Source organism: Medicago sativa, chromosome 5, assembly GCF_051527215.1.
Source record: "Medicago sativa cultivar Bolivia chromosome 5, Bolivia_mono, whole genome shotgun sequence".
NCBI classification, from domain to species: Eukaryota; Viridiplantae; Streptophyta; class Magnoliopsida; order Fabales; family Fabaceae; genus Medicago; species Medicago sativa.
In genome coordinates, this window is record NC_140753.1 from 44,775,083 (window position 1) to 44,794,834 (window position 19,752).

The 19,752-nt window shown below is 33.2% G+C and overlaps 1 long non-coding RNA gene and 1 pseudogene across 1 annotated transcript; one reads left to right on the forward strand and one right to left on the reverse strand.

Annotated features, from left to right (window-relative positions):
• The first annotated feature begins 11,653 nt into the window (after window positions 1-11,653).
• Window positions 11,654-13,732, forward strand: LOC146922359 (uncharacterized). Its single transcript, XR_015010849.1, has 3 exons — window positions 11,654-11,938; window positions 13,129-13,444; window positions 13,550-13,732. It is a non-coding gene; the product is annotated as an uncharacterized LOC146922359 (long non-coding RNA).
• Window positions 13,733-18,182: 4,450 nt separating this feature from the next.
• LOC146922360 (general transcription and DNA repair factor IIH subunit TFB5-like) lies at window positions 18,183-19,404 on the reverse strand (annotated as a pseudogene).
• Between the last annotated feature and the right edge of the window lie 348 nt (window positions 19,405-19,752).

The window sequence follows — 19,752 nt, forward strand, 5'->3', positions numbered from 1 at the left end:
AATAATTTAAGAAAATCACATAATTCAGTGTAATTATAGGTGTTGATGACGTATCGGACATGACATGTGTCCGTGTCCGACACAGGGACACGCCTAATCCGAGGAGTGTCCGTGCTTCATCCGTGGCTAAAATTTCAAATAAACTATGAACGAAATTATACATTTACAATGAAAACCATTAACCATGTTGCTAATTAAAAATTCACTATGCCAAAAGTTCAAGCTTTAATTGAACATGAAATCCGACAATAGTTGAAAGGGGGACCTTGCAACGTAGCTATATCCAATTATTACATAAAATTGTCAAACTTCAGGTTTCTAAAATACCCGAATTCCATTTCTAATTACCAGTTTTGAAACCTTAAAACAAACTTACCTTAGAGTGAGTGACAACTGTGAGAGAGAGTTGAGTCGATTTCAACCGTGAGAGAGAGACTTGAGACGTGAGAGAACCGGTGAGAGATTGAAATGGAGCCGGAGGGCGAAGAGGGAGACGTGTACGTTGTCTCGTTTCATTAAAAAAAGGGCAATAATCTGGTGTGACTATAGCACATAATGCCCTACGGTAGGCCCGCCACCGCTAATCCTACACTACTTTCGACGAAAATTTTCATTGAGTAATAAAGTTTTCAATCATCATTTTTTGTCATTGCTTTTAAACCAACTTATGTGTAACTTTCATATTTTTGAATGAAGATGTTTAAGAATTTTTTTCTCAAAAGAACCGGCTCACTAATAGACAATTTAATTTTTAAACCAATTTAATTTTTTTTCAAAAATTTTCGTTTTTTGTTGGCCTATTAGGGGGTAAATAAAAAAATATATATTTTACAGGGGGGTAAATAAAAAAAATTACAGGGTGTAAAACCGGAAATGACCTATATTACAGGGGGTAAAGACTTATTAACCCTATAATCTTAATAGCTGAAAATAACAAAGCACGCATAACAAAAGTGAGTGTGTGTGTGAATATACAAGTACAATGAAATGGCCAATCAAATAGAGGAATCCTATATCAACTAATTCACAATATTTTTAAGACATCTACTTAATCAAAGGGTCAACAATCAGGCCTAATTACTATTCTCATTATAATTAAATGACATGCAACTGCTTTAATCTTTGGTGTAGATAATTAAAATAGGAAAGACAAAATGTATGTGAAATTTTTCTATAAAGTGAGTTATATCAATAGAAGATACAAATCAGATTTAATATAGACTTTTTTATCGGGCGATACTACACATTCTTTTCTTATTCTATCCATCTTTTGGTTTCATGTGAAGGAATCTATTTTTTATTCTATCCAGCTTTTGGTTTCATGTGAAGGATGTTAGAATGGTAAACTTCTCATTGTTATTTCACTAAGAGTTCAGCCTATATATATAGGCAAGGGTATAAGACTTGTGTTGCAAGCAACTACACATAACAAACACTCCCCTAATCGAACTTCTACAAACATATTCGGATTAAAAACAACAAACAAAAACACATAGAAATAAAAGAAACGAAGTCAACTAGAAATCTATCATCTTCATCTCACGGACTCCAAGTCGACTCTCAATCTGCAAAAACTTTCCAAAGCATCGAGGCTTAGTGAATATGTCGGCAATTTGATCCTCCGAGTTGCGAGTGTATCGGTTCAATTGTTCCATCTTTTGTGAGATACCTCAAAAAATGATATCTAACATCTATATGTTTGCATCTTCCATGCATAATAGGATTCTTTGACAACTTGATAGATGAGTTGTTGTCACAATAAATCTTGGTGCAGCTTCTCCGTGTTTGACACGGATGATTACGTATTCTTCTCGGCCATATCTATTGGCAAGCACATGATGAGGCAGCTACAAACTCTGCTTCGGTAGTTGATAGTGTGACAATAGCTTGTTTTTTAGATGACCAAGAGATTGCTCAGAACCCATCTTGTACACATATCCGGATGTGCTCTTCCCGTCATCCGGATCTCTGCATAATCGAATCGGACCAACCCTCTAATTCACAGTTCCATTCACCTTTCTTATACAATATTCCATATTGCAATGAACCTTTGAGGTATCTCGGAATACATTTTGCCGCAGCAAAGTGAAGCTCTGTTGGTTTCTCCATGTATCCCGCTACGAGACGGACAACATAAGTCGGATCGAGGTCTTGTAGGAAGTCGATACATTAAGCATCATACCATTTGCTTGAAATTGGTAGCATCAACCTTTTTACCATTTTCATCTCTAGTCAACTTTTTTACAGGGACAATAGGGTTGCATACCATGTTACATTGCTCCATGCCAAATCTCGCTCAATATTTCTCTTGCATACTTCGCCGAGTGATAAAGATTCCTTTATCATTTTGAGTTACTTCCACACCAAGGAAGTACCTCATCTTTCCCAAATCAGTCATAGCAAAGTTTTCCTTCATTGAATGCTTGAAGCTTTCAAACATTGTCTTACAATTTCCGGTATATATGAGATCATCAACATATAAGCGACAATTAGGAACTTATTTTCAACATGCTTCACAAAAAGAGTGTGTTCATGAGGGCACTTTTCAAATCCTTCTCTGAAGTAAGATTCTATCTTACTATACTGTGCTCTTGGTGCCCGTTTCAAACCATACAATGCCTTCTTCGGTTTATAGACATTACTACTATCTCCCTTTTGATATCCCATAGGTTGCTCAACATATGCATCCTCTGCTAATTCTCCATGCAAGAAAGCACTCTTTACATCTAAGCTGATAAACAATCTAGTAATTACATGCTGCAAGAGATAATATAGTTCTTATGGCGTCCCACCTTACAACCGGTGCAAAGACTTCATTATAGTCAATACCATACCGCCGAGTGTATCCTTTAGCTACCAAGCCTAACTTTGTACTTCTCTATATCTCCTTTTTCATTGAGTTTAGTTTTATAAATCCACTTAACACCTATCTTCTTAGCATCCGAAGGTGAAGTGGTAAGCTCCCAGGTGTTGTTCTTCTCAATAGCATCAATCTCTAGGCCCGTAGCATTTCTCCATTCTTCATGCTTGACAGCCTTCCTCATAAGTGATTGGATCACTAATGGAACCGAATACTTGCTAAACTACGTAACTCGGCTTCTTCTTCGATTCACGACCGATTACATAGTCATTCAAGTAGGCCGGTTTCCTCCTTAATCTTGCAGAAGATGCAGGAGGTGTCTCAACATTATCATCTGCCTCATCATCAATTTCCTCATCATTGTGTTCACTATCCGAAGATTCACTAGTGCTAGTTTCGGCTACTTCAGGTGTTGCTTCATTGTCTCCACTATTTTCCTCATCACCTTCAATAGCCACGGCTTCGTATTAGATTTTTCATTCCACATCCAACCTTTGGATTCTTCAAAGACAACATCTCTGCTCACAATGATTTTCTTATTAACAGGATCACAGAGCTTATAAGCTTTAGATTCCTCACTTATACCCAGATGCACACACTTGATGCTTTTATTATCCGGCCTTTTTCCTCCGAACATCCGGAATATGAACATAAGCTATGCATCCAAACACTCTAAAGTGTTTTACTTGAAGGCTTCTTATCACTCCATGCTTCCTCGGGAGTGACATCTTTAATCGACAGGGTGGGACTTCTATTCAACACATAAGTTGCCCATTTGGTTGCCTCGGTCCAAAACGGTTTAGGTACACCCCTTCCTACAAGTAAACATCTAACCATATTCATAATGGTTCTATTCTTCCTCTCGACACACCATTTTGCCGAGGTGTGTATGCGGTTGTTAGTTGCCTCTTTATCCCTTCAATACTGCAGTATTCATTGAATGAATTTGATGTAAATTCTCCTCCCCTATCAGTTCTCAAACACCGAATTTTACATCCCGACTCTCTTTCCCACTTTGCAACTTTGAATCTTTTGAAAGTTTCAAACACACTTGCCTTGTACCGCAAGATGTAAATCCAGATCTTTACGCTAAAATCATCTGTGAAAGTTATGAAGTACATGTTGCCACCATTGGATTGTGGATTTATTGGGCCACACACATCACTATGAATCGGTTCAAGCTTCATAGTGGCCCTCCATTTTGCAACCTTTGAGATAGGTTCCCTGTGTTGCTTTCCCTCCATACACTTTGAGCATATATCGATACTTCCTTCAATTTAGGCATACCTTTCACCATTTCTTTCTTTACCGGAGTATTTAAACCTTTGTAACTCAAATTTCCATATCTATCATGCCATAGCCGAGTTTCACTTTCACCCGAGGCTTTCGGACGGTTTGGAATGATAACGAGGTGCATAGATAATGTACATTCTATTAGCGTACATTTGTGTTGACATGATTAACCCTCTTTCTTCATGAAACACTTTACACATATCTTTACGAAACATAATTGTGAGATTTTTCCGTTGAAGCGGCCCTATACTCAACAAATTATTACCAAGTCCGAGGCAAATAATGAACATCGGTAATAACTTGTGTAATTCCTCCAATGAACAACCTTAGATTCCCTTTTCCCATAACTTGCATCTTTGAATCATTTCCTAATTTTACTGATGATCAAAAACTATCATCAAAGTTAAACAACCATTCTTTTGTTCCTACGATATGATTGCTACGGCCAAAATCAAGGAACCATACCTCATCGCCAGCTTGATTTGTGAATTCTTGCTTTGCCATTAGCAACATCTCTTCACTATCATCAAACTCAGCATAGTTAGCATCATTTTCCTCCCAAGTGGGACACTCACTCTGATAGTGACCAAGTTTGTGGCATTTGAAGCATTCAATGAGATCTTTATTCACTCTTCCTCTACCACGCCCTCCACGTCCTCTCGACCAATTCTTCCTCCTTTGCCTCTGCCATAGCCTCTTGCAGATTGAGAAATCTTCAAAGCTTGTTCCTCTTCTTTTGCCTCGTTGTCCTTGCATTCTTTGTTCATGAACAAGAAGACCGCTTTGCAATTCATCTACACTCGGAAGTAGTTACATCATTGGATTCCTCAATTGAGCATACTACGTAGTTGAATTTTGGCGTCATAGAACGCAGAACCTTTTCCACAATAACAATCTGTTCCAATCTTTCACCATGTGAAGTCATGCGGTTTGCAATTGCAAGAGTTCTTCCAATGTAATCATTCACAGATTCACCTTCTTTCATGGAAAGAACTTCAAATTCACGACGAAGCGTTTACAACCGAGCTCCCTTCACCTTTGTAGAGCCTTGATATTTTCTACGCATAGAATCCCAAATATCTTTAGCAAGATCACGAACAAGAATCATTTCCATGATTGAACGATCAATGGATTGAAACGGATAATTATTTGCCTTCAAATCACGAAGTTTGCTTTAATCTCGCAAGTCTTCTCTATTACGGTGTTGCATTTGGAGGAGCAACGGTAACACCGTGTTCGATCGAATTCCAATACTCTTTCGAACGAAGAAGATTCTCCATCAACATGGACCAATGGTCGTAGAAACCATCAAACTTGGGAATTGCAGGTTGAAGAAACGAGGATGATTCCGTCATTGTTGAAGCTAGAGGAAGAAACAACATGAAAAATGAGGAAGAAGATGATCGAGCCGCCGTAACTAACCGAAAAACCACCGTAACTAACTATCACCACCGTAACAAACTTTCTCTCTCTTGTTTCTATCTTTCTCTCTCTCTCTCTCTCTCTCCAAATGAAACTGCGTTTCTTAATGAATTTGGAGGAGAATACAGGGACCCGGTTTAGGCTCCCGATACCACTTGCTAGAATGGTAAACTTCTCATTGTTATTTCACTAAGAGTTCAGCCTATATATATAGGCAAGGGTACAAGACTTGTGTTGCAAGAAACTATACATAACAAAGGAATCTATTTTTCTTATTCTATCCAACTTTTGGTTTCATGTGAAGGAATCTATAGATAGGAACTAACTCTTGCCGACAATTTGTTAAGGGGTGTTGTCAACTTTCTAGACATGAACAACGACACGGTACGCCACATTGACATGCTAATAATTTGAAGGAAAAAAATCATATAATTTAGTGTAATTATATATGTGGTTGTTGTGTCGGTGTCCGACACCGGAAACCTAATTAGAGGAGCGTCTTCTACGAATGAATACTATAGTTTACAATCAAGTCGAGTCTGAAACATTAATCATAATTATGGCTTGCAAAAATTGGCAAAATGGCGAATCACTCTCAACGTAAAAGGAAGAGTGTTTTCATACATATAATAGAACGAAACATAATTAAAAACTAATAAAACATATAGTACCGAGATAGTCATCATGAAGGTTTGAGTTTGACACATGTGATGTCCACTAGAAACTTTGCAATTTGACTTCGAATCATTTGCTCGACATGTGGTTGAACAAACATGTGAGTACTATCCAATATATGTATTATGAATTTGTCGGATGTAGGGAGTAAAGCATTCATTTTAATGATAAATTGAGCCATTGGTATGTCACCGCACAATCAACAATAAAAGAATACAAAACTCAATGAATGAATGGAATTAAAAAGTATTGTAGAGAATCGATTCCAACAATTGAAGGTTCAAATTGAAAAGAGAAGAAACAAACAAACCATGAAATAAAGACGCCTTGGGTTGCATTCACCATGATGAATCGCGATTTGGAATAGAGATCCGCAATACCGCCGTATAACAACCGCTGATTTTTTATTTTTTGATTATTTATAGAATTAACAAAGTAAAAAGACGTGTCTTGTTTTTTTTTTATTTTAAGCAAAAATAAAAAATCGTTATTTATGGATTGCACTCGTGTGGGTCGATGTGATGACAACGACTAATTCAACTCAACCGTGATACAACTAAAAAGAATATTTAAACACAAAAGATGCGGAAGAGAGAGTAAAAATAGTAATTTTTTTAAGGTTGAGAAAAAAAGAGTTGAATTGACATATGTGTCACACTTGCATTGATCAATGTGACATTCATGCCTTTATGATACACAAATAGAGTCAGTTAGTTATAGAGTAAATAAACAAATACCTTTGAAATTCGAAAATAGGCAAACAATCTTTCTTGAAATCATTAAATGTTAACTTGTCTTTTTTGTATGTTTTTTCTATACATATGTGACAGGTTATCGTCTACGTAACACTCGCTATGTAATATGACATGCCATATCGGTCACATGGGGAATTTGCTTAGTTTTTTATTTTTAAATTTGGATTTTTTTTAAAGATTACTAGCAAATTCCCTCTTGAAATTGTATACTTGTATGCAAAATGACCCTTGACATTTTTTTTTTGAAGAAACAAAAATGAAATATATTAACAACGGTGATGATTCCTCTTTAGCACAAGGTGTACTAAAGAGGCCACCCCAAAGAACCAACAAATACCGTATAATTACAATGAAAGATCAGTCAATGCCCATACAAAGTAACGGGTCCGACCACCAACTAAACGTGCCCTAAACAAAGTTGGCATTGTGAGCTTTAAGCCACCATAATGAATTATACTTAATCTTTTCCAAGAGGCCTATCATATTAGTTTTTAGGCTTAATACATCCCCATGTCCCTTAACTTATTTTTTCTTCTCACTTCAGTCCCTTAACTATTAAACGTTTCAATTTGGTCCTTATCTTTTGTTTTCTTCATCGATTTGGTCCAATTTTATTAATTTTAAATCCCTAAAAAAGAAGACCGTTGGATCAAGGAAGTCCATCAGATCTTACCGTGTACCACCAACACCTAAGTATACGAAATTAAATTTTTAAAAATAATATAAATCCATTTATATTAATTTAGAAATAAAAATATTAAAAAATTGGAAAATTAATTTTCAAAAATAAAAAAATTTGAAAAAAAATTCAGGATTTTTTTTTTAAATCTGGAAAATTAATTTAAATTTTTTTTAACAAAAAAAATATTGGAAAATATTTTTCTTTTAAAAATATTTTCTTTTAAATCTGGAAAATATTTTTAGAATTTTTTAAATTTTCGAAATTAAATTTTTTTTACAAAATTCAGGAATTTAATATTCAAAATACAAAAATTCAAAATTTTACAAAAAAGGTCAGTTTTTTTTCGAAAAAAGTTTTTAAAAAATTCAGAGTCTTTTACGGACTTTTTAAAAAAAAATCTGGAAAATTAATTTGAAAAGAAAAATCTCTACTTTTTCGAAATATATTTTCAAATTTAGCTAAAATCGTAAAATCTTCATAATTTCGTAAAAAAATGATTTTAAAAATAATCTGGAAAAAAATCAGAATATTTTTTTCTCTAAAAAAAAATAATCTGAAGTTTTTCGAAAATAATAAAATTTTGAAAAAAATAATCTGGATTTTTAAAATAATCGTGATTCTGAAATAAAAATTTTGAAAAAAATAATCTGAATTTTTTCTGAATTGGTATCGAGATTTTTAAAAGTTAAAATATTTTCCAAATTTTTTTTTGTAGAAAAATTTTTAAAATTAATTTTCCAGATTTTAAAAAAAATTCTGGAAAATTGGAAAATTATTTTTCTTTTAAAAATATTTTCTTTTAAATCTGGAAAATATTTTTAGAATTTTTTTTATTTTGGAAATTAATTTTTTTTTACAAAATTCGGGAATTTAATATTCAAAATACAAAAAAAGCAAAAATTCAAAATTTTACAAAAAAGGTAAGTTTTTTTCGAAAAAAAGTTTTTAAAAAATTCAGAGTCTTTTACGGATTTTTTTTAAAAAAAAATCTCGAAAATTAATTTGGAAAGAAAAATCTGTACTTTTTCGAAAAATTTTAAAAAACATTTCCAAAGTAACGGGCCGAGACCACCAACTAAACGTGCCCTAAACAAAGTTGGCATTGTGAGCTTTAAGCCACCATAATGAATAATACTTAATCTTTTCTAAGAGACCTATCATATTAGTTTCGACATTGTTAAATAATCTATTATTTCGTTCATTCCAAACTATCCACACACACAATAACCAAAGCATCTGCATGAATGACCGACTCTTTAGAGACCCACCACTACAAGAAATTTGTCATATAGCAACGGTAGCCTTTAGTAACCGCAGTAAAAAGCGTTGCTATAGATAAAATATAGCAACCGAAATTTCAAACGGGGGTTGCTATAGGTTAAGAGAGAAAAAGCGGCACAAGTTTCCACGAAATATTCATTTGGCTCTAAGGAAGCCCGCTAAAATTTTCACCATTTTCTTTAATTCCCACAACAAAAATAAAAAAAATAAAAAAAACCCAAATCACACAGGAACGTAACACAAAATCCTAACTTCTCAAAATCAATAATCCCAAATTGTAAAACCCAACGCACAAAATCTTCTTTAAATCCTTCAATGGAGGTAAGGATAAACCCATATTGAACACAAATCGCACAGAATCCACTCTCAATCACTAGTATAAAAAACACTTTTTAGAATTGTGCTTAAGTCGATTCGCGCTCCCACCCGTTGCTACTGATTAAATTCCTTAAGTCGTTTGTTTGAACGGTTGACATAGGAATTTGTTTTATTAAGTCCGGTCATCGACCACTCGACTTAAGAGTTTTTTTATCCGAGAGACACTAAACTCACATGATTGGCCACTCAAATAACAAAATTAATTTACAAAAAAATAATATATATTTATCCGTCTCACATATCTCAAACCATTATCTCTCTTTTGAATTTGCGATCCGTGCTCTCTCAAACTCGATCTTCTCTCTCAAGTCTCACCCATAGCCTCTCACTCTCTCTCGCCACCTCTCACAGCCTTCATCACCCTCACTCACCTTCTCATTCTCTCTCGCCACCTCTTTCAATTCACTTTGTAACTCGATGTCGTTGACCGGATTTGGGTTCCGGCGCTATGAATCATCGGTTCAACAACATTCAGGTACAATCTTCATTCTTTCTTTAACCTTTCCTCTCGTCAATTTCATTAAATTATTCTTCAATTTTTTTGTAGTTATGCTTTAGGGTGTTTTAGGGTTCAATGTTTATGGTTCCCTTGTGATTTCATTAGGGTTCTGAACTTGTGTTTATGATTAGGGTTATGAACTTGTGCGCAATATTAACATTCACTTTCCACTTACATGCTATTCATCACAGACCCCACAAACCGTTGAATACTTCTTTAATAAATTTGGGTCTTCGGCTATTCTCCAAAAGAAAGGTAATTTGTCATTTTCTTCAAATTTTCCCTTTAGAATTCATACCATGATGTTTGAATGGGGCTTTCAAATTCTATTTTGTATGATTGTCGGGGTTAAGATGGTTTTAAAAAAATTTAAATTCTATTTTGTATGACATGTTTATAAGCTCCTTTTAGCTTATTTCAATAAGTTGCCCATGATAGCTTATAAAAATAACTTATAGTATATATGAAAACAATTTAAATTTATTTTATCTTAATGAAACCGATTATACATTGGTGTTTATCATGATAAATGCTTACTCTATAAGTTGCAAGTGAAGTGTTTACCAAATAGGGCCATATACTATTGGGTGAAAGCTTAAGAATGGACTTTGATATTATGTCCCGAACTAACTTTTGTGAGCTTGAGCTATTGGGTAAAACATGTGAATAATTTCATACCTAACACTCTTAAGTTGGTTTGGTCCTTAAGTGATTCTTCTTTTATCAAATATTAAAATAATCTGTCATTTTGGCTCGTTGCTCTAGTTCTCTATTAAGGAATTAATTTATCTATACATATCATTGAAGGGATAATACGGTATCCTCATTATCTTAGAAAGGCTCATGTAGAGGTTGTTCTTTCTAGAGAAGTTCGGTTATTCCCGTATCAAAGGTATTTTCATATATTTAGCACCAAAGTTTTTTTGAATTTTTGTTTTTGTAATTTATGCTCTTGAATTGTCCTTGAAGAAGAAAGGAGAGGAAGGAACTAGTGTGAGTTGAACGTTGATAAATTTCTTTACAAATTGAAACATGTTGGTAGCATATATTCTTTGTACCTTTTGGAATGATTAAATAAGTAACATGTTGAAACATATAAAATTATAGTGTTGGGGAATTGTCATTTGAGTGGTTGGAATAGTGAATTTAGAACCTTGAAGAGTTGAAATCCTTAGAATTTAGTAGTTTGATTGATGATTATTGATTTTAATTCTATAGTAGATTGAATGACTAAACTATATGTTGTATCTTTAAAGACTCCCGTTGATCCTTGATTGATGATGGGTAAATTAAATTGGAAATAAATGTGGACTGTTGGGGCTGTTTGTGATATTTTTAAATCAGAATTTCTACGTTTTTATGCAGAAAAATAAGCAGAAAATATGCAGTTCAAAGTGAGACTGTTTGTGAACATTTTAAATGAGTTTTTGTATGTTTCATGCTGATAAATGGGCAGAAAATCTGCAATTGAAAGTGGGCTGTTTGTGATTCTTTCACATGAGTTTTTATATGTTTTTATGCAGAAAAATTTGCAGAAAATCTGCAATTGAAGATGGGGCTGTTTGTGATTCTTTCCAATGAGTTTTTGTATGTTGTTATGCTGAAAAATAGGTAAAAATATACAGTTGATTCGGGGCTGCTTGTGATCGTTATAAATGAGTTTTTTCTATTTTGATCGATTGAAAATGTTTGAGCGATCTTTCATAGTTCCACTCTAAATGCTATTTTTATTTCGTGTTTCCGTTAGTGGTACTTTTCTTCGTATAACTCGACGAGAATAAATTTGGCCGATTAAAAAAAAAGTGGAGTTTTTTTTTGACAAAATTTAATAGTGGAGTTGTAATGGGACAAATTGATATATATTGAGACAAATTGAAGGTGTGACGGATTTAGAAAATTCATTTATTTGTGATTTTGGAGGTTATATTTAATATTTATACTTTTTCATGTTTCTTTTTCATGACCCCTCTTTTCTTTTTCATGATTCTTGCCCTCACCAAACTATATATATTTGTTGTGATTTTTTTATACACAGTGACAACTCTTCATCATCTATACAAGACCTTAATTAGGCCTACCCACAAGTCTTAATGGTTGGTCATTCTCTAATATTTTATTCTTTTTCTCTTTATTCATTCTCTAGTTGATAGGTGGCCGAGGTAAGTGTGCTGCCTTCAATTAACTCACTCACCTCTTCAAGTCAAATAATTCACGTTAAACTAATTGAAGTGGCTTAAGTTAGTATAAAATAATATAGTGAAATAAGCCATGATTCACGTTAAACTAATTGATGCCAAGTGAATTTGGCGTCACATTCCGAATGTGAAGGTCCTAACTTCATATTTGAGACACTCCCGAATGGATTTGTTCTATGATGTTATGTTATGCCTCCAATTTTCACCCTATTACTCTCTCTTTGCACTTTAATATTGATCTGAATTCTTCGATTAACAATGGAATTGCTTTCTTCGATAGACGTAGGAATAGTAATTATAGGTTGGCGCTTCAATCGTTAATGAACATGCCGCAAGATTTATAGTAAGACTTTCTTTCGTTCATACCTTTTTTGATTCTATAACTTATACCGAAACGATATGTTAAATCAATGAAATTGGATCCCCGGCTGTTGTATAAAATTGAATGTTTTATAAAATTGAATTATCACCGAAAGAATTGAAACTCGGTTCAATTGTTCCGTTTTAATTGTTCCGAATTATGTTCGATTGTGACATAAAATTGGACTTGCTTATTCAATTTTAATTGTTCCGTAACAATTGTTCCGGTTCAATTGCTCGATTGAATTTTGTTTAGAATTTTGTTTTGGAAGTATAGTTCAGCTTAGTTCCCTTTGAATGATTTTTATGATGCCATTCAGTGGGGAATTTTGTTATTTATATTGGCCTCATTTCGGATTGTCTTGTCATGATGCTGTGTGTTTTTATTGTTGGTAAAATTGAATTAGTTGTTACAAATAACCGATATATTCGAATGAGCGGTCCCCTATTCGAATGACCATCCACAACCATTACTTTGATCCCTGCTTATTCTGTTTTAATTGTTCTGGTTCAGCTTGTTCTAATTTAATTATGTTCTGAATTTTGTTTTAAATTAATGAACTCTGTTTTGAATTTCGTTCCGAATTATGTTCAATTGTTCTATTTTAATGAACATTTCGTTATGATTATGACATAAAAGTGACCCTTTTCAATTGTTTTGATTGTCATATTAATGAATTCTATTTTAAAATTTATTCTTATAATCTATATATCTTATAATTTTTCAGGAAGAACTAAACAAATATAATAATGAGGCAGAAACTTCTCAATCGGTTGGGACACAAAGTCATATGCCTTGGAAGAATGACATTTTATTCCCGAGTAAAAGGAGCCGAAAAGAGGGGACATGCGCGTTGTATAGGCAATATTCCCAAACCTAAGAAATCAAAAGCTTCTTTGTACGAAAATCAAGAATTGAGGGATGAACTTAAGAAAATGCGAGAAAGTCAAGAGAGCACAAATGTGTTTATGGCAAATATGATGTCGTTGATACAAAATCGATTATCTCAAGATTTGAATGATATTTTACAAGCTGCAAAACAAGTATATTATATAATTGATATTTTACTTTTCAAGTTCAGATTTCGAATATTATGATAACATGAATTAAGTAGAGTTTGTAACATATTTTATTTTTATTTTTAATAGGCCACAGATGGTGCCGGTACTCTAAACCAGATAAATTCTTCAAGTCGATGCGGTGATGAAGACGGAAGAGAGGAAGATTAGAAATTGTTTTTATCATGGATATGTTTAGGCTCATCTAGTGTTTTTTTGATGTAGTATCTATTTTTGTGTTGGTTATTATATAAAATTGACATTATTTTGTTATTTGGATATGTTTGTAAGACTACTTTGATCATATAATTAATTTTTTTTTTGTTACCTTAAATTTTGTGTAGTGCAATAAAAAAGTATTGCCGAATATATTATTTTTTTGTCAAGAATTATTGTGAAAATTTTATTATTATTAAAAAATATTTATATTAGGGTGAATTTTATTAAAAAAAAAAACAGAGAGAACCTATAGCAACGGACAGTTTGGTCCTATACCAACGGATATGGAGGTTGACTAAAGCTATTTAATAGGTGTAAAATGTCGTTGCTATAGCTCCGAAATCTATAGCATCAAGCTAATTTTCCGTTGGTATAAGCTATTGAGACGTCATTCTTGCCGTTGGTATAAGCATAGTATCCTAGACGGTAGCGAGGTTGACGTTGGTATAAGTTTTATGACCTATAGCAACGGCTTTTGAGACCTTTACCAACGGTTTCCGCCGTTGCTAAATGGCAAGTTTCTTGTAGTGCACCTATGGAGTTAGTAAATTGAAAGAAATGGTCATGAAGAGTAAACGGATCAACTCCCGAAATGCCAATCCAATTCCTTATGTGCTGCCATATGGAACCAAAAGTATTACGGTGAAGAAACGAGATGATGTGTCGATTCGTCGATACCACACCCCGCCACGCACCTAATGGCCTCAACAGGGAGAATGCCGCACCTTAGAAGATTTATTTTCGTGGGCAGCCTATCTTGAAGCAACCTCCACGCAAAAATAGACACCTTCAAAGGAACTCGCTTATGCGAAACGAGCTCTTCCGTTGCATTAATTAAAGGTTCCGCCCGAAACGTTAGAATACCGATATGCCCCTCGCACCGTATATCCTCCCTCCATATCCGGGAGCCAATGCCACCTGTCGTAAACATCAGTATTTATAAGTAAATTTGTCCACGTAACAATTTTTTGTGCTCTCTTAATAGATTGTTATTATATATACTAGCGAAAAGACGAGCACTCACGTGCCCATCCTTCCGCTCTTTTTATTGCGTTAACCTTTGGAAATTATTAACGGTGTTTTTTTAATGAAATTTTAATTTTTATTAAAACTAAAAATATAAATATTTGTTGTTTTCAACTTATAACAAACCGAACTAATTATAATTATATATTTCAACTAGATCGCCGACCCCCGCGATGCACGGGTCTTACCGATTAAAACATGCACAAATAGGTTCTACCATAATAAAAAAAAATATAGTGAAAGTCATATGATAAAAATGTATTACATTAGTCATATCATCTTGACATTAATATAGAAAATCATACATTGTAAATTAGTTATTTCATACATTACAAAATACTTCTCTATAAACGACATTTGAAGACATTAACATTTTGACCATCTTCATCGGTTATACGTATTTTCATCCCTTTTTTTTTGACGTATTAAACCAATCTCTTGAAATAACTCTTGTTAATAGTCATTTTAAGTATAAAACAATTATAATAAAAATTGTCTCTTTTGAGACTTGATCCAAACCTTATGTCAATTTTTTATCAAATGAGTCAAGCATTATTGACATGACTTAATATAGCCAGTTAAAATTTGCCATTTTAAATTACAAATCATTAATTTTTATTAATGACATCTTTGTGTTGGAGTTTAATAGCAAAACATAAGAAGGATCATGATATGAAAAAGCATGTACAACTTAAATTGCATCACATTAATAAGAAAACTGTTAACAATTTAATATGTTGTATAGAACAAACAAAAAAAAGTCGAATTCACCATATATATTAAATAGTAGGATCATGTACGTCATTCGCGATATAAAACAATGGGGATCTTCGTTGAACAATTTTACATCTCTCATTAGGCTCCATGACGGTTCTCACACTAACAATAATTTGGTTTGAATAGAGAAAAGAAATCGTTATTGTGTATGAGAATAAAACCCTTTAGAACAACTCAAACCAAATGAACAGATATGTTAAGCACGGATATATGAAGTGTTATATAAGACCAAACATTTCTTAACTTGCACTGCTATGTTTATATGAATCACACAAGAAAAATCTACTTTGAATTATAAAATAAAATATGCTATGCTCCATATCTCAAATTGTTTTAAATATGAAAAAACTACATGTAAAAGTAAATGGATTTTTTATAAGAAAAATCATAGAAATTATCTAAACTAATCATTCTTGAAAAGTAAAGGTTAGAAAAAGACATCCATGAGTCTTTGGATTGAAGGATAAAAGACATCATAAAGGAGCCTAAAGGGAGCCTAAAGACATCAGCAAGCTAAGTAACAAAAATACGAATTGATAGATTATGGAACCAAAAGAAAACAAATTAATACATAAATATACTTAAATAGAAAACTCAACATCGTTTCACTTAAGCTTGCTTTAATTTTAATTTTTTTTTGAAAGACTTAAGCTAGCTTTAATATTTGTAGGTACAATTGAATTATCAAAAATCATACTTATTTAGCGATTGTGATTTTTTTTGAAGGATATTTTAGCCTTTGAAATATCCACTTGAATATTCTACACTTACTTTGATTCAATCCACCACATAGGTAATAGGATAAATAAATAATTATTGTAAAATTCATGTGGATAATTGAGATACATAAGTATTTGGTTATATTTCTTTATTGCATATGAAGACAATCAACGAAGCATGCACCTGAGGAAGTATTTGCATAATGGAATTTCATAATCATTGTCATGTATAAAGTTATTGAACTATGGTGCAATGGCTTATAATATAGAGGCAAATGGTTGAGAGCACAAATAACACAGCTGACTGCTGAAGACCATATAACTCATTTTCATCGAAATTTTGTTTGAAAGTCCGCACAATCATGAAGATCGATGTATTTATTGTGGGAGCCTACACCGCTGACTGCTGAACCTCTTGTTTCGTTTGATATTATCAGGCATGTTGCAAACCTAATAGGTAAAAAAGATGTGAGCATGAAGGTAAGAACACATTATAATAATGGAGAAATAAAAAAGGTTGAGATCAACCAAGGCTGGAAAACAAATACATGAAGAATGGTTAGAAGAATGGTTAGAATAGCAAACAATCATGAAGAATGGTTAGAAGAAGTGAATGGAAAAAGAGATTCGGACAACTGAACCTCACCGCACACTCATCGACATCAACCGTGCCTCCCGTAACATTCTCTTTATTCTCCAAATCGGCGGCGGAACCACCTACTAAACCATCTCGAAGGTGACGAAGTTATATTTTTTTTTTTGAAACAACATAATATAATAACACAAATCCGGCACAAGACCTGCTAAACGAGAAGGCAATGATACAACAAAACAAACCGAAATAGAAACTGTAGCAACGACACACAGCTGCTGTCATACAACAATTTGTCACGCCCCAAACATTGAATAATCATGAACTGATATGTGTATACCAGTTAAACAATGGAATGACAAAAGGGTCTGAAGGTTACATCCAAACATCAGCAAAACACAGAAAAGATGAATGGAATAGCAAGATTGGAGTGTATTTATAGTGGGGATTCAGTTGTAGAAGCCATGCCTTGGAAACCAACATACGAGTTATGATTGGTAGGGAAAACCGAGTCTGCATGGGGTATGGGAAAGGTGAAAATTATTAGCATGAAAAAAACATTGAACACCACCAAGAGTTATTGGGACGCGACATACCATGCAAAACCAAAGAGTCATGATTTGAATTTCAAAGTGGGTATAGAATAGGAGGGAAAATTTGGAGGGTTAAGTTACTAATCACAATTAATGAAGGAATAATAGAGGGAAAAATTAGGTTAACTTGTTGCAAGACCTAATAAGCATTTAGAGTAAGGGATGACACCAACAATATAATTAAAAAATATAATCTATTTTTTTAATAACATCAACAACGATCTTTATTATAGAAAAAGTTGTTTAAGGGTATAATTGAGATAATAAAAAAGTAAGTATAAATACATTCATCTAGTTTATTACACTTTTTAAATGATAAAAGTAAAAAAACCAGATATATATACATAAAAATTAACAAGTAGCTACGCTAAAGCTTATCGGCAATTCTTAGACCCTTGTGTAAAACACTACAATTTATCTTAAGAAAATAAATATAGTGCTAATAATTTAAATTAATTATTAAGGCACACACACATAGAAATTATCACATCAAAGAAAATGCATATAAAACAAAAAAAAAATTACTCACACAATTATAAAGATATTCATAATTATACATATATAACTGTATTATGTGTCTATAGAACTTTTCAAACGGCGAATCACTCTCGACATCAATGGAATAGTGTTTTCATACATATAATAGAAAGGAAACATAATTAAAAACTAATATCACATGTATTCATGGAATAGTGTTTTCATACATATAATAGAAAGGAAACATAATTAAAAACTAATATCACATGTATTCCAAAGATGGAATTCAGAAGATACAAGAAACATATAGTCCCGAGATCGAATCAAGAAGGTTTGACATATGTGTTGTCCTCTCGAAACTTTGCAATTTGACTTCGAATCATTTGCTCGACATGGGGTTGAACAAACATGTGAGTACTATCCAATATATGTATTATGAATTTGTCGATGCAAAGTGTGAAGCATTCATATTGATGATATATTGAGCCATAGGTATATCACCGCACAACCAACAAAAGGAATACAAAGTTCAAAGAAAAAAAAATTATAGCATGATGTCTACTACCACTCGATTTTTTATGTGGAAAGAAACCGTGACAAAATTCGTTTACATATTCAATTGTCAATATAAAAAATTAAGAAATTCTGAACCAAAAAGGAAGAAACCATTACTCTTGTCTTTCCAATAAAGAATGAAAGGTTAATCACTCCTTCAATTATTTGTTTATTTTATAAAACAACCCCAAGATGTTTTGAAATTCACTATTCAACAAAACCGTAGTCATTTATTCCTTTAAAATCATAAAAGAAAATGGGAATAAGAATGCAACAATAATGGAAGGTATATTGAAGACCAAATTAATCGTAAAAAATAACCGAGCGCATCTTCGTTAGTAATAATTTGATGGACCAAACTCGACTAATGAAGGCTATATTTTAGACCAAACTAACCGTAAAAAATAACATTCAAGATCATACCAACAAATGAGAGACAGTCAAGAATATTGTTGTAATTTAGGTTAACTAAGTGATAACGGTTTGGACCTTGGGGTGTGCATCTCTCAAGGTCTCGTGTTCGATTCCCCGGTTGCCAATTTCAATTGCCGGTCCATAGCTCTAACTTTAAATGGGAACCACAAGTGGACGGTGAGATTGGACCCCTCGGATCGCAGGTCCTTAGTATTGTCCTTTACACATTTGAGGACAATTTTTTATTTTAATTGAAAACTTAGTACCCGATCCAAGGATTGGAGACCAATCCCGATTCATGTATGAACCGACCAAACACAAGAATGGTTAACACCAAGAGTATTAGAACATAAGACTTATAGAGGAGCACATTACGAGGTGACAAGCCTACACCACATTCAGGGTTATTTGAGGACTAAAATTACTAATTAATTTTTGAAATGAATTGGATTAAAAATGCATATGAAGAAATGAAAGGAAAAGAGAGAGTGTTTACGATTACGACGAACCAGGAAATGAAGACACCTTTAGTTGCATTGACCATGATGGATGATGTGTGGAAAGAAAGACAAGTTTGTGGATGGAGTCGGTGAAAAGTGATAGATATCCGGCAAGTGTACCAAAAACTATCGAAGTAGTAAAAAATATCGATCCACAAGGACCGTGTTAATTTCAATTCTAGCAAGCGCGTTATACGTTAGGATGTGTAAAGTTTGTATTTGGGTGCCCTTGAGCGAGAAAAAGTTTGTTTTAATCGAGTTGATTAAAGTAGAAAGAGTTCGAAAGAAAATTATATTGAGATGAATGGTTAAGCCGGTGAATCCACTATTGCTCTATATGACAAGTCTACCTCTCTTTATTCTCAATTACTACTAAGTTTTTACGATAAATTAACTAAGTGGTTTTGATCAATCTCTTGAC